Source organism: Narcine bancroftii, chromosome 11 (genome assembly GCF_036971445.1).
Source record: "Narcine bancroftii isolate sNarBan1 chromosome 11, sNarBan1.hap1, whole genome shotgun sequence".
Taxonomy (NCBI): Eukaryota; Metazoa; Chordata; class Chondrichthyes; order Torpediniformes; family Narcinidae; genus Narcine; species Narcine bancroftii.
The window spans coordinates 92,944,607-92,967,851 of record NC_091479.1 but is presented as its reverse complement, the minus strand read 5'-3'; the positions used below and the strand labels follow the sequence as shown (position 1 = coordinate 92,967,851).

Sequence of the window (23,245 nt, the reverse complement as noted above, 5' to 3'; positions counted from 1 at the left end):
ATAGAGTGAAACTTCGTCAAGGTAAGAATTGGTGGAATTAAGTGCTTGCAGGAAGAATTGTGAGATGAGAGTTTATTTTCAATACACTGCATTGAATTGTACCAGTGGCAGTAAAATTATTACCATTGCTATAGCTAGTGAAAATGTCAGCTGTTACCATGCTAGCATTTGTGCTGAAAATTTTCTTGAGACATTCTCTCTTTGCCTCTCACCGTGAAGGAAGTCCAACAAATCTGTCCAAGAAGCCCAAAGGAAATTCATGGAATGTGCATCTTGGAAGAATTACATTCCCTGCAAATGGATAGGGTAAAATTGTGATTTCTGAAATGCTTCTATGTTTAGCTCAATGGATACAAATTCCTACAATCACTTTAATTTCACCCGTATTGTTCCCGTGCTTCCTTCATACTCATCAGCATCCTATAAATACCGCAGTCATTTGAAACTCAATGGAGACCTGTTCCCAGGGTCTCTTTATCCTGATTGGCCGTACAGACCTGGGCCGCATTTTCTGCACTCCTGTAAACTTAATAGGTTCACTGGAAATTTATTATATTACTGTTTAACATTGTATATTAAAAGTGTGATGGGATATTAATTGGAATAATATAGTATAGTTGGGAAAATTTGCTAATCCAGCACTTCCAAAATCAAAATAGCTCGCAAAAAGATTATAATTTCACCATCATTAATCTTAAAAACATTTATTGGTATGTTCTTTTAATTATATCAATAATTGAACTTGCCATACAAATAAGCATTATAAAAGTAGAATAAAACACTTCAAATATCCACTGAAAATTCTTAATATTCAATAGCAAAAGTAGAATGCTCATTGAAATATAACCTCCCCCACCCCCCACCCCCCCATGATAAATATGTTCCAATTACTTTCATTAATGGCTACGTAGGTTTTACATGGAGTAAGTCAGCCTTCGCCTCTTGTCTTGTATGTTTCTATCTTGAGTAGTGTCACATCCATTACAACTCAGAAAGGAAAACCTTCCATTTTCTGCTTCACACTGAACAAGATAATAGCGGGGTTAAAATATTTTCACCAAAAAGAACGTAGCAATTCAATGGAAGTTTATTTAATATTTGCAATCAAAGAATGTGACATAGACATAAGGCCATTTGTTGTGTACAGTTTAATGTCAGCTAATATTGAAAAAGATTAGGAAAAGCACACACAATTCTGTCCATAAACTGAGAGGATTGTCATGCAGAGTAATCAAATGTTTATTTCAGACAGTCATATCATTGATCTTAAAAGCTGCTTGGGATTTATCTGGCATATAGGGTACAGAGTCAATTACATTAAAGTAAATGCTGCAATATTACATTTCTGAATATGCTGAGAAATATTCACCTTCTCTGTATCGTGCAGTTTTTACTTTGATTACAAAAGGCTCCAGGTCAAGAATGCACAATAGCCCAACTTTCACTTTAAGGAGTAGAGCATGCTAAGTTCTAACAACCTTTCCAAATAGAAATATGATTGTAGAATGCACACAATTAAAACATATCTTTTGAATCCAGGCCTTAAGTAAAACCTGTTCATGTAGATTTAAATGTTCTTTGCACAAACATAAATTTGTTAAACATATCTTGTGCATGCTCATCTATGTCATCAATAAAGATTCACATATTTACTTGAAAAGTCATACTTATGATGAGATACTAATTCATTAAGAAGACAGAATTCCGCTTAAGGACATAAGGTCTACGAGATTTTCCAACACGTGTTTGCCTTTTTAAAATGTAGGGATACCTTCTTTTCATTTCATTCTCTTTCTCATATTTTGAATCTTTAAAGTCACCGTAATCTTGGTCAACCTGAAACAACTGCAAAACAAGTCCCCATTGTGATTACAATTCAAGCTGTATGTGTCCAGCAAACAGTAATTAGAACAATGATTAAAATGCTTGTGTGAATGAATGTGTCACTCCCAATAGCCAACGTTAGGTCAACACTAATCAGAACGTATGGCACACTTGTCCCAAATAAAAGCAAGGACATTTCAAGTACACACAGAAACAGGTTAATAATATACTGGAAAATTAGGAATTAGAATGTATGGGAGATCAAAGGAAATGATTAATGTGGTGGTCAAGTTAGAATGGGAGTGAAAATTCCTTAATACAATAAATTCCTGATATCCAGAATTGAAGTAACGAGCAGCATCAAGCAACTGGCAAAAGCACTGAGGGAAAAAAAGAGGTTAAAAAATACAAGAGTTTAAAATTGGAACACCTTGCAGTTAGATCTCCAATCACACAATGCATAGTCTCAAGCAACTGCTAAATTCACTTTTCCAACATCTACCAATCACTATTGGGGGTTTTAGTCTAGAGCTTCAGGACAATATTCCTGGATTCAAATCTGAAAGCAAGTATTGTTCTTGCTGTCATGTTTTCGAGTTGCATTAAGAAAGAAATAGCAAATTTATACATAAATTGTTTTTTAAAACTAATTTTACATTCTGTAACATAGCCTCATGCTGGAATTTTTCATTCAAATTTTGAAATTCTAAACTGACATTCTTTATCTTTGATTTATTCTCACCACAAACATCTAGATGATGTTACTCCTTGAAGGAAACAATAGACCACATGCCATAGGGAGCTACAGCTGATCAAGATTAGCCAGGTGTGTCACTCATGGTTGTCAAAATGCCATGACGTGTATTGCAATTAAAGTATGAAATAAGCTAGAAGTAAAATGTAATAAGTACAGTAAAAACCCTGGTATCCAAGATTCAAGCAACTGGCAGCCTCAAGGCACTAGCAAAAAGAAGTCTAGTAAAATAAATTTAAAAATAAAATAGGTAAAAATATGTATGTTTAAAATTGTGAAAGCCAATGTTCTCTGAAGTTGCATATAATCCTTTGGTGAATAGTGCGTTGGTCTTGCTTTGCTTGTAGCTGCTGTTTGAATAAAGTTGTGTGAAACAGCAATGGCGTCGCCCAGGATGAAGAGCTGGTTGACACTGTTCGCCATTGGGATGGCCCTCTTAAAGTATCTTAAAAGAGTTGCTTTGTCTGTAAACTTGGGGGAGGGGGGTTAATTATTTATAATGTTATTGTTTGTCTTTCCGATGGCTCCATGGAAGGGGAGGAAAATTCAGATGCAACAAAATTTTAATGTTTTCAAATAATGTGAATTAAAATAAAGTTAAATGCTTTAAGGTTTATATATTAATGCAAGTAAAGTTTATTTCGTGTAAGTACACATGTATTTTTTACTTTTGTCTATTAAACTGTTTATTTTTAATATAGGTGTATTAGTTAGGCATTGTAAAAGTCTCAAGCAACTGGAAAGTACACTTATCCGGATCTACATATCCTCATAATGCGAGATACCAGGGCTTTACTGTAATAAACAACCCTACAGACCTACTCAATTATTATCATTCAATTTTTTATTTTGGGATACACAGTCAAATTGTTTGGAGTCTTCTTTACCCATGGAAGGTTTTGAAGGTATTCACACAGTGCTGTGATCCAGTGATAAGAAGGAAACAGTGCCCCAGTTCATGTGAGGATGGCACGTGATTAAAACACCATCTCATTAGAGATGGCTTTTTAATGCACTTACTGGTTGCCTTCTTTAAGGCAATTTGAAGGTCTAAGAAGTCATCAAGTATCTTGGTGTTATTATCATAACTACCCTCAACTTCTGCTCACTCCATCTTTTAGAGCAGTGGTTCTCAACCTTTTCTTTCCACTCACATAGCAGTTTAAGTATTTCCTATGCCATCGGTGCTCTGTGATTGGTAAGGGATTGTTTAAGGTGATATGTGGGTGGAAAGAAAAAGTTTGAAAACCACTGTTTTAATCATACCTAGTTGACTCGTTATGTGCATGATTTCATAACTCCAAAAGATATGGGCCAAAGACAATTTTTCTCAAGGAAACTATTTCAGTAGCAATTAGGTCTAGAGCATTGATTCTCAACCTTCCTTTCCCATTCACATACCACCTTAAGCAATCCCTTACTAATCTCGGAGCACCAAAGGCATAGGGATTACTTAAAGTGGTATGTGGGTGGAAAGGAAAAAGTTAAGAGATTACACAAAAAAACCATCTTTTCCAGTAAAAACCCCTGTTATCCAGCACCTATGTGGATTTCTAGATGCCAGTTAAGTGAATTAGCCATTTGGTTTAGATTGTGTGTTGCGTGATTGACAAACTAACTGCTAGAGGGTGCCAATTTTAAACTTTCATAACTTTTACCTATATATTTTCCACATTGTTTTTGACCATTATTTGAGGCTGTCAGTTGCTTGAATTCTACATGATGGAGATGTTACTGCCCAGGCTTTTATTCTCTGTGTATTGGGACCTATGATACAAGGTACCTCACAACAGATTACTATCTGCAATATCAGCCATAGTGCCATGGCAGCACTGGCACATTGGAGTCAAAGAGTGATACACTCAAGTTCAATTTCACAGAATTGCTTCTAGATTAGTCTTCTAGATTAGATTTTTAACTGAGATACCAAATGTTCTCTTGGGCAGACATAAACAACATTAGTGCACAATTCTAAAGAAAACCATGAGAGCTATCCATGGAATGCAATCCAAAATGTGTCCTTTAATCAACATCATTATAAAAAGCTATCTAGTTATTGTTTCATTGCTATTTATGGATATTCAATGAGTGAAATTTGGCTGCTAAATTTTAACTGTAACTACTGTTCAAAAAGGACTTGGTGGCAGATCATTGATTTGGTATGTGCAAGGCTTGCGAAAGCTTTTATTCTCTTGTACCCTCCCAGCCCTATCAACCAAATGCCTGTAACCCTGTTCTCCTCCACCACCATTTTGTTCAGGTGCCCATCTGCTTTTATCTCATACCTTGAGGAAGGGCTCAGGCCCAAAATCATTGGTTACGTACCTTTATCTTTGCTAAATAAAGAATGCTCGTGACTTCCAGCATTTTTGTGCAGACTACATTCACAGTGGTTGCAGATTTGCATGTTTAAATAAATATTTTAAAAATCTACAATGCAACAATATAATTAAAAGTAACTGAATTAATTCAAATAAATAAAGGAATTTGCATGTTTCCTATGCATTGCCAACTAAGAATGTTATTCTATTATTTGGTTGAATGTGGATTAAAAAATCCATATTATCAAATCAATATTAATATTTCAATGAAATTGCTTAGTTAATAATACATCTATAATAGATCAATTTGATTCAAATAGTGAAACTTATTGGGGAAAGTGAAGCAATATATGTTAAACAATCCACCTGGTCACAAAACAACTGATTTAGATGCATTTAATGCTTTCATTACCATAATATTACAGCATACATAGTAACACAACCAGATACACAATTCCTAACGATGAACAGGATGGAAGAAAAGTTTATGCTGGCACGCAGGTCACCAAGTGATACAGATTTGGAAAAACTTGGCAAAAAAAGTTCTGGGAAGAGAAAACGATGAGCAATTTTTATAAATCCGTGATTTTCCCCCGATCCTACATCTGGAGAAGTGGAGAGAACCATAGAATCTTTTATTTTTTCACCAAGGAATTGTATCTCAACTTAAAAAGAGAGGAGAATGTGGCACAGCCAAGGGGAATAGCTTGTACGCTGGTTTGAAGTGTCAACACTTGCCCAAAGGAATAACTGCATGATTCCCATCTAGCAGTGGATGCTTTTAAATTCAACCTTCACTCCAAAGCAATTGTACATTAATATTAGATTCCTGTTTCACTGTGAGAAACATCTGAGCATAAAAACAAAAGGAATAATGAGGTAGGGATATTACTTTCATCAGAACAGTCTTACCTTTAAGCTATAAAGATGATCCAGAAGTTCGCCTTCTGATGGCATTATTCCCGTGTGCACAGAAGATACTGAAACCAATCATTGCAAACAAAGTTTACCGATTTCACTCTTAGCCTCTTAGACTCGCTTTCCTTTCAATTCTCTTTTTCATCACAGCATTATTCTGTGATACAATGTTGTAAATTTGGGGCCCTTCATCAATAAAGATGAGACCATTCAAATGGGAAATAAGGAAAATGCAGAGACATTAAGCAACCTTCACATCTGGGTCCATGGTTGAAAATACAAATCAAATCACAAAAAAATGAAGAATTAATAGTCTATTGTTGAATGAGGAAAATGAGAATAATAAAGACATTAATAATGGTGAAATTAGTGGGAATAAAAGATGACAAAACACTGAATGAGATGGGCCATGACCATTCCAGAAACCAGGCGAGAAACTCTGACATTAGAAGAGGACCAGGACAACACAAACATGTTTTTAGAAACATGGTAAAAAGCAACTGGAAAATCAAAGCATCTTTGGACATGATTTTCCTTTGGTCATTCTTTGTGATGAATTAAAAAATGAAAAATGATGCTTAACAAATCTGTTTTAGTTTTAATCAGGGTGAATCAAGGAAGTGATACATTTGCAGAAATTCAAAAAAATATTTTAAATGGTGAGAGACTGAGAGATCTTGAAAATTAGCAATGAAGTGGAAGCAGGCCAAGAAGAAAGCAAATGATACTTCAGCCTTTTGTTACCAAAAGATTACAACAGTAAAGAAGTTTTCCTGCAAGTATATCGTCTTGATTAAACGAGACATGGAGTATATCTCTCTCCCTTCAATAAGGTAGATTATATTTCTCTTGGAAGCAGATTTTGGAGAGCTCCGAAATAGATGAAAAAGTTGGACTTCGAATGGTGCTGATCTCTGGATTTCTCCCGGTGATCATTCAATACATCCTTATGGGGGTTGGGGGGGGAGGGGGGAGGAAAATCACTGAGGTTCATGGTGCAGAGGACCAAATTTTGTAAGAAGTAGATCTGTAATATGAAATTATTGCATAATTACAGGCCAAGGTAATAGCACCATTGTGAAGTTTACTAGTGTTGTTGGAAAAGCTTTAAATTACGTGGGAAAGCACATGAGAACCTAATCTGTTCAGGGTCCCTTACCCTTTGTGATCTTTATAAATAACCTAGATAAAGAAGCAGAAGGATAGGTCAGTAAGTTTTCGGATAAGGAGTTGTGGAAGGTGCTGAAGGTTGTCTTAGGTTACAAAATGATATAGACTGGAAGCAAAGTTGGGCAGAAAAGTGACAAATGGAATTCAATCCAGAGAAGTGTGAGGTGATGCATTTTAAAAGGACAAAGCAGAAGGCTGGGTACAAGGTTAATGGTCAGTTACTTAGGAGTGTGGATGATCAGAGGGACCTTGGGGACCAAATCCATACATTCCTCAAGGTCACCATGCAGGTTGATAGGATAGTGAAGAAGGCTTATGGGATGATGGGCTTCATTAATATGGGGATTGAGTTCAGTAGTCAAGGTTTAAATGTTGCAACTCTACAAAGCTCTGGTGAAACCACACTTGGAGTATTGTGTTCAATTCAGATCACCTCATTATAGGAAGGATGTGGAAGCTATGGAGAGGGTGCAGAGTAGATTTTCCAGGATGTTGCCTGGATTGGTAAACAAGTCTTATGAGGCAAGGTTAATAGATGTGAGTCTTTTCTCTTTGGAACATAAAAAGATGAGAGGAGACTTAATAGAGGTCTACAAAGTTATGAGATTAATTTTTAAGGTGGATGGCCAGTGCCTTTTTCCCAGGAATAGCAAACACCAGTGAACATGTGTACAAAGAGTGAAGGGAGGGAAGTTTAGGAAAGACATTAGGGTTTTTGTTTTACACAGAGAGATATGGGTGCCTGGAATGTCTTGCCAGGAATGGTGGTGGAGATTGATACATCAGGGGCATTTAACAGACTCTTAGATAGGCACCTAGATGGAAGAAAAATAGAAGGTAACAGGATAGGGAAGGGTTTAGTATTTTTTAAGGAATATATGGGTCACCACAACATCAAGGGCCAAAGGGCCTGTAGTGTGCTCTCATGTTCTATGTTCTATGTTCTATGTTTTAAAAGTGAAGGAGGAAAAACTGCAGGGAGAAGGTTGGGAAGTTTAAAATACAGAAGAAATCTACATTGAAAAATATGTTTCCACAACTTAATGGTGTGCAGTTCAATACAAGGAATCTGGGGAATAAAGCAAAAGAAATCAAATTCACAAATCTACACATGAATATCTAATATAATTGCAATTATTGAAACATGGGTTAAGGGTGAATGGGCATGAATGATCAATATCCTTGGAGACAAGCTTTCAAATGCCATAGAGAAAGGATTGCCTCATGAAAATATGAAGGTATGAGGTACATGGGAAGCACAAAAACAATAATGCAGTGATGGAAAGGGATTTCAATGTTGTTAACATTAAATAAAAATTCAAGGTTCAAATTTATTGTCAGAGTACATATATGTCACCAAAGCAACTCTGAGATTCGTTTCCTGTGGGCCAGGCATAATTTTTGCGCAAAATGGCGGTGGATGTGTCTTACAGGATTTTAGAAAATAATATTAAAATACCTGCTTTTTTTTGTGTGCTTATTCGATTCAGCTATGCGAATTATATCTATAGCAGACAGTCACTTTTCGATGTTTATTACCGTTGTAATAATCCATCCGGTAGGCACTACAGCAGCCTTCGCTGTCGAACCAGCAGGCTCAAGTAGAGCTTTTTTACCCCTGAGGCTGTGACCCTCCTGATCTGTAAATCACAGCTCCGCACCCACATTGTATTGTCAGTACTTTTACAATTATTTGCTTATAGTAGTTATTTGTAAATATCACTTTTTTAAAAACTTCTGGTTGGATGCTAATTGTATTTCATTGGCTTTGTATTTTTACTGCCAAAAATGGCAATAAAGTTGAATCTAATCTAATCTAATTTTTAATTACCAGTAACTGTAAACTGTACCAAGAAGAAAGAAATGTAGAATCAATATTCAAGTGCAGGAGATTTTAAACATTTTAAATGCACTGAGGAAAATGTTTCCCGTCTGTTTGGACCTAAACCTAAGGAGCATATGGTCAGTCTCGGCCTCCTTTTGAGGAATGAAGCTTGGCAATTGGAAGTTGTTTGAGGTGGATCCAATTTTGGAAGTTGGGGAAAAAGCAGAGATGGGCCAGCAGTAAATATTCTGAAATAAGGACCAGCCAGTTTTTCCAAGTTTTGCATGAAAGTGAGAGTTTATTTTCATATACCCCCTCCATAAATCTTCGTCCGCGAAGCCAAGCCAAAGTGACATAAATATAATGTAGAGAGATACAAAAATTCCATTTGCTGTTGGTACATAAGTTCCACCAACAGCGATTGTATAAACTAAATTACTACAATGTGCCATGTGATGTGATTTAACTAGACTGGAAACACTTTTGTTAATATCAATCAATATTAGATCAGGCTAATATAAAGGAAGAAAAACTCACTACAATGAAAAAAATGTGGAAATCTGGTTATTACCCAACGACTTTGAGTTTATGTGGCAAGACTGAAGAGAAAATGGTGGTAGGGTTAGTGCAGCAGTGAGCATAACATTATTACAATGCCAGTGACCTGGGTTCAAATCCGGCACTGTCTGTAAGGAGTTTATACATTCTTCCCATGACCCAGTTTTCCTCCAGGTGTTCTGATTTCCTCCCACCCTCCAAATAAGGATGCCATAGGGAAAAACATTCTGAGTTTGTAGTCTATTTGGATTATTGGGCACCACAGGCTAAATGGGCAGGAAGGACGTGTTTCCGTGCTATAGTTTTAATTTAAAAAAAAGCTTTTAAAAAATTACATTGGATTTAAAATAATTTAAACTGTTGAGAAGCTGAAAAGTTTTAGAACTTTAAAAAGAAATGAAGAAATGGCAAATAGAGGGCAATTAAAAAATTGGTCAGTAGAATAGAGAGCATGTTAAAAATGGCTCATCTGTACAATAAAAGTGTAGGATTATGTAGGCCACACAACAGATCATTAAAGTAAATTGGTGCAGAAAGAGAGCAGATCTTGCATCCATCTTCAAGTGAAAGAGAGAAATCTACAGGTCATGTAGATAACTCAAGAAAAAATGGAAGCAGTAATAAGCCAGCAAGTCTCTCAAGCCCACCCGCCATTCTGTATGGTCATGGCTGATTTATGCTGACCACAACACCTCTTTGGCACCAGTTCTCCTTAACCATAAATCTTTGATCGATAAGAAAGAAAGACTTCCATTTCTCAGCACCTTTCACAATTTCAAAATATATCAAAGTACTTCACAATCAAGGTGTCAAGCCCCAGCTATTTGTTTCTCTCGAGCCCCATGATTTTCCCTGACAATAGGACATTTTATAAGATCACTGCTGTTATTTGGAATGAGGTCAACTATTCTCTGTATCATAAGACCACAAGACATAGGAGGAGAAATAGGCTATCCAGCCCATCGAGTCTGCCCCACTCTTTAATCATGAGCTGAATGATAACTGTTCTTTTTTGGATGAAATGCCTTGTAGGATTCCAGCCCAAAACATTAGCCATTTTTTTTTCTCACATTGATGGTACTCAGCCTGGTCAGTTCCAATGACAGATGGTGTTTTGCCCTTTCCCCCCCCCCCCCTGTTATTTATTCTCTCAATGACCCTTGCCCACTTCAGTAAGCATCTTCTTATAGATATAGCCACAGAGAGAGAGAAAAAAAAAACTATTTTAATATTACATCCATGCAAAATCAATTTTCTTCCTTCTTGGGCACTTTCTGGTCTTTTGATGCTAGATCTTAAACGCTTCCTGGTCCTCTGGCTTACCACCAACATTCATACACTCTACTTTCCAATTTAACATTTTGCTGGTAGATCTTAAACGCTTCCTGGTCCTTTGGCTTACCACCAACATTCATACACTCTACTTTCCAATTTAACATTTTGCTGGTAGATCTTAAACGCTTCCTGGTCCTCTGGCTTACCACCAACATTCATACACTCTACTTTCCAATTTAACATTTTGCTGGTAGATCTTAAACGCTTCCTGGTCCTCTGGCTTACCACCAACATTCATACACTCTACTTTCCAATTTAACATTTTGCTGGTAGATCTTAAACGCTTCCTGGTCCTCTGGCTTACCACCAACATTCATACACTCTACTTTCCAATTTAACATTATACGTGATCTCCTGCATTAATCATAAATGGAACTTTTTTCTCATAAAATCCTTTTATTTTTTTGAAATGGGCTAAATTCTTGCTGAACGTCATATACCAACATAAAATACCCCATCCATCTATTTCTCATTTGATTTTACATTGACCCCTCCCCCCCAATCAAGCACACGGTAACATTTTGGCAGGACCTCCCTCATCATAAAAAGACATTTAGAAAGATGTTGATGGGTCCAGAATTGTTTAACTGCAAAGGAAGATTTGTTTTCTTTCCTATCTAGGATATTGAGGAAAGATTCAAATGAGATGCATAGGATTACGAAGCGGGAAGGGTAGGATAGATTGGAAACAAAAAGATCAATGAACTGTGGTCATTAGATTAACTTGAATACAAATGATAATAATTTCAGCTATGGGCAAGATCTGGGCAATGGGATGAAATTTTATTTTTGCTGAATGATGTGCCCTGCATTCAGTTTCAGACAAGCAAAACAACAAAACTATGAGAGTTAACCCATTTAAATCTGTTTTAGTGAATTTTGCATTTAACCTGCCATAAATTCAATCTATATGCAATTATTTCAAGTTCACTGATTCTCCTTTTTTAAAACTATTGATATGAATTAGCAAACTCCAGTCGCGACGGCTGGAGCAGATCAAACCAAAAACTTTTGAAAGAGCCGTTTAAGTATCCCAACAATCAGAAAACCAATGGCTGCAAAGTTAAATGCAGTCCCTGGCCGTTTTGAAACTGCTGCGGTTGAAGATCTCGGTGGCTACATTGCCACTTTGTGGCTGAGTGTGAATGACTTCTCCTTGTCGATCACTCGGAGGGTCGATGGTTAGTGTTAATCGGGGTCCAATAACAATCTATCGAGGAGGTAAAACCTTTCCACCAACAAATGCCAAGCCCCTTCATGCACTGGTAGACAGGTCTGCGAACCAACCCACCGATCCGTGAACTGGAACTGTTGGATCAGACTGAACTGCGAAAAGCTCAGGCTTGTAACCCATTTACTGGAGAGAAGAAAAAAGATTCCGACTCTCTTGACTTCAATGTGCACAAAATTAAATAGATAGGAACACAAGCCCCCCTATTTTCTGATGCTCACCTGAACACATGCCGTGAAAACAGAGGACCAATAGCCAACACATCGCTTGGCTCTTCATTGTATCAGCGGGTGAATCCTCGCTCCGCTACAACCTGCAGTCCATGCAAGTTGGAAGTGAGCGAGCAGCTGGGCTGTAATCTTCCTCCCTGGGTCTAACACAAGTGGCAGAGCTGACTTTAAGACCTCCCCGGCTGTCTTGACGTCAAGAGAGCGTGGTCCCTCAACTTCCCTGAAGAGTGAGAACCTGTTCCCCATTCCCAGGGTTATTGACACTGCCTTGGGACGTCTGCATCTTGATCGGATGCTGCAAACCCTAAAGGGTGTTTGGAGAATTAATATTAAAGCCTTATTTCAAAGTCGTTCAGCAGTAAGAATGATCACCTCCTCCAGTCCGACTCCTTTAAGTGTTATGGAATACTGACCACAGATGCAAACTGTTTAGAGTGAAATAGGAAAATCTGCAGGTGCTGTAACTGAACACATAGAAATGCTGGAGGAACTCAACATTCTCGCAGTATCCATAGGAGGTGAAGATTAGTACCAAAGTAATATGAACCACCAATATGAACTTTTGTTCCTATCTATTTAATTTTGTGCACATTGAAGTCAAGAGAGTCGGAATCTTTTTTCTTCTCTCCTGTAAATGGGTTACAAGCCTGAGCTTTTCGCAATTCAGTCTGATCCAACAGTGGGTTGGTTCACAGACCTGTCTACCAGTACCCTTCCTCAAGGTACAAGGAAAAAAAAACAGGAAGGCAGGACACTGCTTGACCTGCTGAGTTTCTCCAGCATGGATTTTCTGCAGGCATCTGAATAAAGACTGACGGATGGCAGGGGAAGGAGTCCAGACCAACAGTCGAAAGCTATTAATTGGTTATGATAACAGGAAAGGGAAGAATTGTTCTTGGCTCTGTGAAAAGAGGCAAAGGGAAAAGGGAAGAGGGAGAGAGCAAGAGAGAGAGACAGAGCTGGGTGAAAAATATCAGGAGGAAAGGGCATTTAACGGAAACTGGAGAAGTCAATGTTAATGCCATCATGTTGGAGGGTGCTCAGATGTAAGGAAGTTGTTCCTCCATTTTATGGGTGGTCTCAGTCTGGAAGTGCATGGGATGTGGAATTGAAATGGGTAGTCACTGAGAGATCCTCGCAATTGCAGCAGTCAGAGCCGGAGGTGCTCAACAAAGTAATCTTTCAGTCTGCACTCAATCTCCTTGATTTCAAGGAGACCACAACAGGAGCACTGGATGCAGATTCACAAGTGAAATGTTGCTTCATTTGGAAGGACTGTTTGTGGCCCCGAATCGTGATAAGGGAGGAGGTGTGGGTGCAAGTGGAGCATCTCCTGTGGTCACAGGGATAGGTGCCAAGGGGACAATTGGTGGGAGGGAGGAGTGGATGAGGGAGTCACAAAGGGAGTGGTTCCTGCAGAAGGTGGAGAGGGGCATTTGTTTCTGGTCTTGGTGGTTAAAATGGCAGGAGGATATGTTGGACTTGGAGGCTGGTGGGGTGATAGGTGAGGAAAGGGAGAATCCTGTCCTTGTGTGCCTGAGGGCAGAGAGGGCCAGGACAGATAGTGAGGGTAATGGAGGATATGTGGTGAGGGCCAAGTTGATAGCGGTAGAGCTACGTTTTATGAAGAAGGAGGACATCTCTGATGACCTGGCATGGAAGTACTTGTCCTGGGAGAAGATGTGATGGAGATGGATGACTAGAGAGAAGGGAAGTAAATCCTTACTGGGAGAGGGTCTGAAGAGGTGTAGTTGAGGTAGCTGTGGGAGTCAGTGGGCCTGTAGAAGATGTCTGTCGAGAATTTGTTTCCCGGGCTGACTCCTGAGAGTTCATCTCCTCAGATGGAGAGAGAGAGAGATATTGAGAAAAGGGAATGTGTTTGCTGGAGATGGACAAATAAATTTGAGGTCAAGGTAGAAGTTGGCAGCAAAGTGTTAAAGTCAATGACCTCATCATGGATTTTAACTCTCTGTTTGAAAAGTCTGTTTCTGTTGTGTTTACCATGTCATGCTGGGTGTCCATTGATTTTTATTCAACCATTCAATCAAGTGCATGGGGAGTATATCCTGACCAACAAAAAATAAAGTCTTGGGGACTAATAATGCCAAAAATAAAATGAACATAGTTCTTTCCTTTAGCCCTCTGAAGTTTTTAGTTCTTGTAGCTAAAAGTTTCACTGTGCCATAGCCCACCTAGTAACCTAGGTAACGTGTATGGCCTTGATTCAATTTCTATCAAGAGATAGCAGCTCATGGGTTCAGGCATCAGGCGTATCATGGAGGGAATGCTTTATTGTCAGTACCAATAAGGCTTTGAATCAACAACACGTTGAAGGCACAGGTGAGGCTAAAAGTGCATTTGCCCTGAAATTTGTCCTCCAAAAACTCTCACATTAATTGTTTCTATTCTGCCTGTGCGATTTTAGAGTGTGCAAAATGATTGCCATTTTTTTTTGTCCCTGGAGATGGAGAAGACAACAGTGACTGCAATTCAAAAATAATTGTTTTAGGCTGTCTGATTTATGTGGACGGAACAATATAAAATAAGGCTCATTCTGCCAATTTGTTATCGAAGAATTTTCTGCCCTGGTGACTTCGCAAATTATTTTCAGAGACCTGATGATCATTAACAAATTCAACAGGATCAAAAACAATTGATATAATGGAGAACAATCCATTATATGGAGATAAATTATCTAGCATGAAGTAACGTTCAGTTTTCTTATTGTCATTGTTGATTCAAAATTTGTTGTTTATCTCAAAATGGGATTAAAACATATATTGCAAGGATACATTTAAATATTTTGGTGCAACTTTCACAAAGCCTGGGATCTGCATTCGTTACTGAAATTCCTGCTGGGGAAATATTTGAAAATAATCTCTGTAGTAAAGCTGTTGCAACAGCCATCTTTTCATTTCCTGTCCAAGACGGCCTACCATTTTGAGTTTAGATTGGCACCATTTTACCCAACTGGATTCTCATGAATCCTACTGAAAATCATACCAATGCAGTAGACCACAAAAGTCTTCTTAGATGAAGGCCTGCCGGCATGAAATAGAAAATGAACTTAGACTCTGGAATCCTGGGTTTTCCTTCATGTCAGAATGAGTAGCAACATTAGTCGTGCTGGTTAGCTGTTCTGACAATATCATTCCATGGGATCCAGGACCAAATAACAATATTGAAAGACAAAAAAAAAATGTCAAATGAATGTGACACCACACAAACATTTAGTTCCTGGACTCTCTAAGTATCACCAGTTCTCCTTCTAAATGTGGTGTAAATAGTTCACCACTGAGGTACCACCGTCATACACCGTTCTGGATCTGCCTTATCCATAGCATCAAACTCACATTCAAAACCTTGTGTCTCATCTCTCCCATCACAATCTTATTGGGTGCTTTATTTTAAACAGCTGCTCTTGGGAGGAAGCTACAAATGAGTGTGTGAGGAAGATAGTTCAGAGCATTCATTTCCACAAGTAGGTGTAATATCTATATTAATTTATTTTGATTCCTTTCTGCTCATCTCAAACATTTTCATCTGTAATCGCTTTCAGTTCTACCCAGAAAAGTTAACTTTATTTCTCTCTCTACAAATGCTGCCTGTTATTTTCATAACTCTCTTTTTATATTGTTTTTAGATTACTGTATTTAAAGATAAATCCAATTTTTCTTTCACTGGAGGCATTAACACAAACCTTTCTCATATGTGCTAAGCAACAACAACCTTGTACTCATTGTCACCAAAACCAAGGAGCTGATGGTCGACTTCAGGAAGGGAAAACCAGAGGTGTACGATCCAGTGATCACAAGGGGGAGATGGTAAACAAATCTAAGTTCCTGGGAGTCACTATCTTGGGGGATCTTTCCTGGATGCAATGTGAGGAAAGCATATCTGCACCTCTACATCCTCAGGAGTTTGTGGAGGTTTGGTATGACATCAAATAGTCTGGCAAATTTCTCCAAACGTATGATGGAAACTGTGCTGACAGGTTGCTTCACAGTCTAATATTGGGACACCAATACACCTGAGCATAAAGCCCTCCAAAAGGTAGTGGATGCAGCCCAGGGCATCAGAGGCCAAACCTTCACCACCATCGAGATCATCTTCAGGGAATGCTGCCATCCGAGAGCAGCAGCAATCATCCAGCACACTGTATAAAGAGGTATAAATGCAACAAAACCAGGTTCAGGAACACCTGCTCCCCCTCCACCATCAGACTCCTCAACAACAAACTCAATCAGGGACTAATTTAAGGACTCTTACTTTTGCTCTTTGTCCTGGGCTGTATCCACTACACTTTGTAGAGCTTTGCACTCAGTGGCATTGGTGTCCCCATACCAGACCATGATGCAGCTGGTCAGCACACCTTCCACCACACATCTGTCAAAATTTGCCAGGGTTTCCGATGTCATGCCAAACCTTTGCTTTCTTCATGATGCCATTAGTGTGTTGGTTCCAGGAAAGATCCTCCGAGATAGTGACTTCCAAGAACTTACATTTTCTCACCTTCTCCACCTCCGATCCCCGATCGTACATCACTGGTTTTCCCTTCCAGAAGAAAGTTCCTTGGTTTTGGTGACATTAAATATGAGGTTACTGTTGGTGTACCGTTCAGCCAAGTTTTCATTCTCCCTCCTGTATGCTGACTCATTGCCATGTTAGATACAATGTACTATCATGGTATTGTTAGCAAATTTGTAGATGGTATTGTTGTATGGAGCCACACAGTCATTAGATTATCAGGAGACATGGGGTTATTCAAAGATTCTTCCTTGTTCTGGTGGTCAAATTGGTTGTAGAAGCATTGAGTCTGTCTGGGAATGAAGTGTTGCTGTCTCCTATTGCACCAGATTTGGATTTCTAGCAGGTTATACCCCTGCCAAAGCTGTTAGGTATCCTTTGTTGTTTCCATTTTTGTCCAGAATCTCCACCTCACCTGAGAGATGCTTTTTTGTTCTTCGTACCTGCTCCTTGTGTTGTGTTCTGGATCTCTGGATTTAAATGTCTATGATTTGGCTCTCAGCAGATTCTAAATTTCATTGTTCATCCTGTTGCAGAAAACCCTAAATGATTTGATGGGGGAATACTCTCAATCACAGCTGTTTTGATAAAGTCTGTAACAGCCCTGGTATAATCATTCAGCTTCTCAGGTGACTTCTTGACTGCTGCCCCATTTAGAGACGAGGCAGTCCTGTAACTGCTCTTTCACTTCCCATGACCACTTTCTGGCTGTTCTAATGTCTGGAGCCTCTCTTTTAAGGCTCGATCTGCATGAAGGCAGAAGGTGCACTGCCAGGTGATCCAAATACAGACTTTGGGAAGAACATTTTCCTCTGTGGATGTTGCCTCATCTACTGTTCCTCTTGATGTTTGCTTCTCGCGCCAGATGGCCTCATCTGCAGTTGCTCATGTTTCCAGGATTTATTGAACAAGAAGAAACTGAAAAAAAAACAAATTCTTTTTTCAGATAGTCCACTTGCCATTTTCCAAGGCATGATACCAATTTTAGTGATCTTCTTGAATTATAATTTGATTATTTGACCATATTTCACATACTTTTTCATTAACATGCCCCACTATAATTTACTCTACATGAATTGAAATTGTTTCTTTAAAGAGAAATTTTTGCAAATACTGAAAATAAAAATTTTAATTCTCAAGATAAGCTCATTTGGGAGGAGATGGGTTGCTTAAGTAACATAATCATAATTTTAACCCAATTCTAATGGATAACAATTGAGTTTTACAGAGATATGTTTAAGTGCTATGAATAACGAATTTGATGACAATTGGCTTGACTTGGTGCTTGGAGATGATCATTGGTGCAATTAACATCCTTCACACATGTATATGACAGTTTGAATCAAAAACAATCAACATGCATGGCAGTGGTGAGTGCAGCGGAGAGATCAGGTACAGCAAGTACAAGAGGGAGATGAGCTGGAGAATAATAGGCATTAGTGGCACAGATTTTTGACCTCACAGATCAGAAATGCTTCTGTAGGTTATTGCTCTCAGGTGCCTGTTTCTTCCAAGAATATGATGTGCTATTTCTTGTACTTGATGAGTATACCTTACCAATGGCTGTGAACGTTTTAAGGTCTTGTCTCTTTTTCCCAGTTTTGACAAAGGGTCTTCTATCTGCTTTCCTTTCCTTCACATGAGACATATTGATGGTTTGTAGCCTTTATGTCTTTTGCTTCAAATTTTCAGCATCTGCAGATTTGTTCCATTTTTCATCTACGAACATAATTTCCAGATAATCAAATTATTATTTATGGAAGGTGCTACACACATTGTCATTACAACAGTGGCTGCATTTGTATAGAAGTAATTTGCTACATAGCTCTTTAGCACACCTTGAGGTGGAAAGGAGCTATATTAATACAAATCTGTATTTCATAACATTTGAAGCAAATCAATGGAACGCATTTCATAGCTGAGCACAACATGCCGGAGATACTCAAAATAGCATGCGTACCAAAAATTAATATCCGGGCAACTCATTTCACCTGACATTTGTCCAAATGTGGGAAGGGTGCAATGTACAATGTTCCCACTGTTGATTCTCTTGACGTGATTTGCAATTTTTTTTTTTTTTTTTGCAACAGGAAAATTAGTAACTGGCATCTTGTGCTTCTTAACACTTGCTCCATGTGCAGCCTTCAACTTCCAGTGTTCACTGTTCTCTTAGTTTGAACTAAGATCATGCCATCATCTCCATGGAAAAGTCTGCACAGCAAAACCTGGAAGTCAGTATTCCATCCTTCAATTAAATTAAATTGCAACATTGACTTAATTCCTGATTCTCCTTTTACTTGATACCTGCTTCCAGATTAATAATATCTGCCTTTAAATCATCAAGGAAAGTGATACTGATCTGAGCCTTTCTTCCAGCAACATGGAGAATTATTTCCATGGCTTCCTGTTTATAAGAAAAGTGTAAATAAACTTTCAATGTGAGGGTAAAATAACATCCTTTAGATTATCAACAAAAATATCTCCACTTTACTTTTTTTAACAGCATTCTGTGAGTCCAAGTAAAGTTCACCTCTGTGGAAGGAGACATTACATTGGAATGTTTTGACAGTTAAATGCGGGATGTGACTGCTTGTCTGGTAATGCGAGAGAGTAGCATTGAAGTTTGATGTTCCTTCCAAAACATTAATGATAATATTCTGGCCTAGTTGGGTGTGGGGGGTGGGAGAGGGACAATGTTTGGATAGTTTCAAGTACAAGAAGGGGAATAGAAAGGTATGAAAGGAATGAGACCAAAGTACTGCAAGGAAACTTCTGCAATAGAAGTGGCAGTGAATTAAAGAAAGAGCCAGGTTGTACTGATCATGGCCTCTGCTTCTTATCATTTGCCCACACCATCTCGGTGCAGCTGTGCTAAATTGATGTTGTACAGGTTCTATTGTCTTGCCTTAGTGATCACTGTGGCCCTTGCCTTCTGAGACATCCACATTGGGCTATGAGCAACAACTAGGCCAGGTGTTGCTACAGGCAGTTGTGAAGACTAAGTCAGTGTGTGTATTTAAGGCAGAGATTGATAAGTTCTTGATTAGCCAGGCCATCAAAGGTTATGGGGAGAAGGCCGGGCAGTGGGGCTGAGTGGGAAAAATCGATCATCTCATGATTCAATGGCAGGGCAGACTCGAGCTGAATAGCCTTTTCTTTTTGCTCCTTTATGGACTTCAAATCATGTAGTCTTTTTGTATTTCTTGCATGTATTAATATAAATAATGTTTAGTTGCAAATTTAAAAGAGCGAGGGTGCAGATGGGCAAATATATTTACAAACTAAATAATTTATCTTAGCTTTCATTTTCCATCAGATCTTATTTGTGTATTCCTGATGTCTTTCTGGTATTGCACATGCACAGATGCTGGCAACACATCGCTGCATACACTGCATTAGCCATCTGTTTTCCAGGGACCAATTGGCTTGCTTTAGTCCATTCCTGTCCAGTAATACAGCAGACGGATACCACAGATGCTGTTGTCATATTTCTGATGGTCAGTCTTTCATTCAAAGCAGTCATGTAATTCCTTTCTCCAGATTTGTGGCTGAATATTTCCAATTGATTTTGTTTCCAGTTAGTTTATACATGCTACTTGACAATTCCATGTATGAAATTGATGACTTCAAGAAAATCAGGTAAACATTTACTGCCATATATCGATGTGGCCTCCTCGATATCGGGGAGTCTGGACGCAGACTGGGAGATTGCTTCATTGAGCACATTTGTTCTGCCTGGTGAAATAGCAATGGTCAATCACTTTAATTCCAGACTCAATTGCCACACTGACATGTCGGTCAGTCCATGGCCTCATGTTCTGCCCAGTGGGAGGCCACCCACAAATCGGAAGAGCAACACCTTTTATTCTGTCTTGGCAGTCTCCAAACAGACACATAATTACTGACTTTTCTAATTTCCTCCCCCCCCAACCACATCCGCCCCCCCCCCCCCCCACCCCGTCCATTCCCTGGTCTTTCTCTTTCCCTCCAGCTCCCCATCCTCTTTCTATGCTACCACCTTTAACCATCTATCGCATCTCCTGTTAGGCCCCTCCCATTTTCCTCCCCCCCACCCCCCCACTCCCCCCCCCACCCCATTTCTTTTCAGGTGACTGCTTCATTTTGATAACTTCCGAAGAAGGGCACAGGTCCCGAAATGCCGAGTTTCTCCAGCACTTTATGCACTGCTACTGCATGACGAAGCAGTCATCTGCGAAAGAACATAAACTTTCCATGATAAAACATCTAAATGTGAACAATGAACAATATTCACAGACCTACAAACAGATGGGAATAAATCACTTTGAATAAATGACATGATTTGACCGGAGTAGCTCTTTACCTCCTTATCTGGTGGCTGGTGGACATGAGATGACTTACTTTATAAACATGACTCAATCAATATCCTGCTTACATACCATCATTCTTTCATTTCCTATGATTATATTCAAAGATGAAACAAAAAGCTGTTGAAATTCTATCCCTTAGTGGGCTCAACAATTTGTTGTAGGATAAACTATGAGCATGTACTGTGGCAGGGATTTTGGTCCATTGTAATAACATTACAAACACTTGTTCAACCTTACTGATGATGACCTCTTTACTTATTTAATGCAAGCCTCAATTGTTTTGATATAAATATTTTAGAGCTCAGTATGGTTGCAGCATCTTTATGCTTTCTAGTGAAAACCCTGATCTTTATTCAAACATTGTCAATTCTGCTAGGACAGATATAAGTACGATGTACTCAGAAAATTTGAACTAGGTTCGATTAGAGAAATTAATGTATCTATTTAAATGCAATTGGATTCTCTACTTCCTGTTGGGGAGACCTCAGGTAGTCCGGATCGGTAACAGCACCTCCGAGATCTTCACGTTGAGCACAGGGGACCCCCAGGGCTGGGGGCTTAGTCCACTGTTGTTCACTCTGCTGACCCGCAACTGTACTGCTAAACACAGCTCGAACCACATCATTAAGTTTGCTGACAACACGACCATGGAGGGCCTGATTAGTCAGCGCACAGAGATGAGGTATATCTGGTGCAGAGCCAACAAATAAAAGCAAAAGATATGGCTGTGGACTTCAGGAGGGCCCAGGGGAAACATGCTCTGCTGACCATTGATGGCTCCATCAATATTTTCATGAAGTTAAAATCTTTGGGTAGGATTAGAAATGTGGATTATATACTAAATTTTGTATAAATAATTTTTAAAATATATAATTTATTTAACTTAGCATTGTAGCACTGTCACAGGTCCTTCCAGCCCATGAGGCCCATGCCTGCCCACATGCACCAATTAACCTACAAAACCACGTTTTTGGAAGGTGGGAGGAAATCAGAGCACCTGGAGAAAACTCTTACAAATTATGGGGAGAATGTGTAAACTCCTTACAGACAGCAGTGGATTTGAACCGGGAGGCCGACACTGTAACAACATTATGATAATCGCTGTACTAACCATGCCTGCCCTTAACTTGCCAGTTTCTTTGAAAACCTTTGATGCATTTCTCCACAAATAAGATCTAATGGCAAATGAAAGCCAAAAGAAATCATTTCACTTATAAATATACTTGCATCTCTAAATGTCATGCAGACTTTTGTTTGGATGTAAAGCGAATAAAATTATTCCTGAAACACAAGAAATTTTGCTGTCAAATTGATTCAAAACTCCAGCACATTTAGTTCCCAACTGTGCACGACTTACAATCAAATGATGCTTTATTTTTATTGTGTATAATTTGAAATATTATAGTAAAATGCTTACTTTGATGTTCTTTCATTTTGAGTTTTACTTCAGTTCTGATTCTAATTAGAGTATCATCTGGGAATAGTAATAAAAGGGTATAATCTAATCATTATTATACTTGAAATTCATGTTTTAATAGTTTTTTATTAAATAATAATTCATTATAAAGCAGTAAAATTCATAAAGTTCATTTATATTGTATCAGAATATTCAGGAATGAGAATACGTAAGATTACATTGAAGTAAAATTACAATGCTGGAGAAACTCATTGTCAAACAGCATACTTTATATAGGAAAGATAAAGATATTGTTATGGGATGGGTTAATAAAATTATGATAAAATATATCTTAAAAAGGGATAGATTGTGGGGGTTTAGTTTAGGCCACACCTTACAAACAAACATCTCATTTGGAATGCAAAAACCTGTACAAAAGCCTTCATGTCTGTCACTGACTTTACAGAAACCATGAAGAGTGCCTGTGAAAACTTTGCAAGTAGGTGTTAATTGGACTGATGTTGTAGAATTGAAATGGACTGTTGTCTTTAAAGGAATATCATGTTTGAACAGATGTTCAGGCTCAGAAACTGATTTATTGCTTAATTCACTGGTTCTCAAACTTCATCGAACTGATGCGCCCTTGGCATTCCAAGCACCCTCCCCCCACAAAGGCACTGGGGGGGAGGTTAGTGGCAGCACTGAGTGGGGTGGGGGATTTAGTGGTGGTGCTGAGCAGGGTGGGGAGGTTGGTTTTGGTGCTGAGTGGGGTGGGGTGTAGTGTCGGTGCTGTTCGGGGTGGGGGGG

The 23,245-nt window shown here is 38.7% G+C and overlaps 1 long non-coding RNA gene across 1 annotated transcript; it reads right to left on the bottom strand.

Annotated features, from left to right (window-relative positions):
- Positions 1–998: 998 nt before the first annotated feature.
- On the bottom strand, positions 999–12,275 carry LOC138745625 (uncharacterized). The gene is made up of 3 exons (XR_011346371.1): positions 12,158–12,275; positions 5,812–5,879; positions 999–1,845 (listed from the first exon to the last, which is right to left on the bottom strand). It is a non-coding gene; the product is annotated as an uncharacterized lncRNA (long non-coding RNA).
- Positions 12,276–23,245: the final 10,970 nt, after the last annotated feature.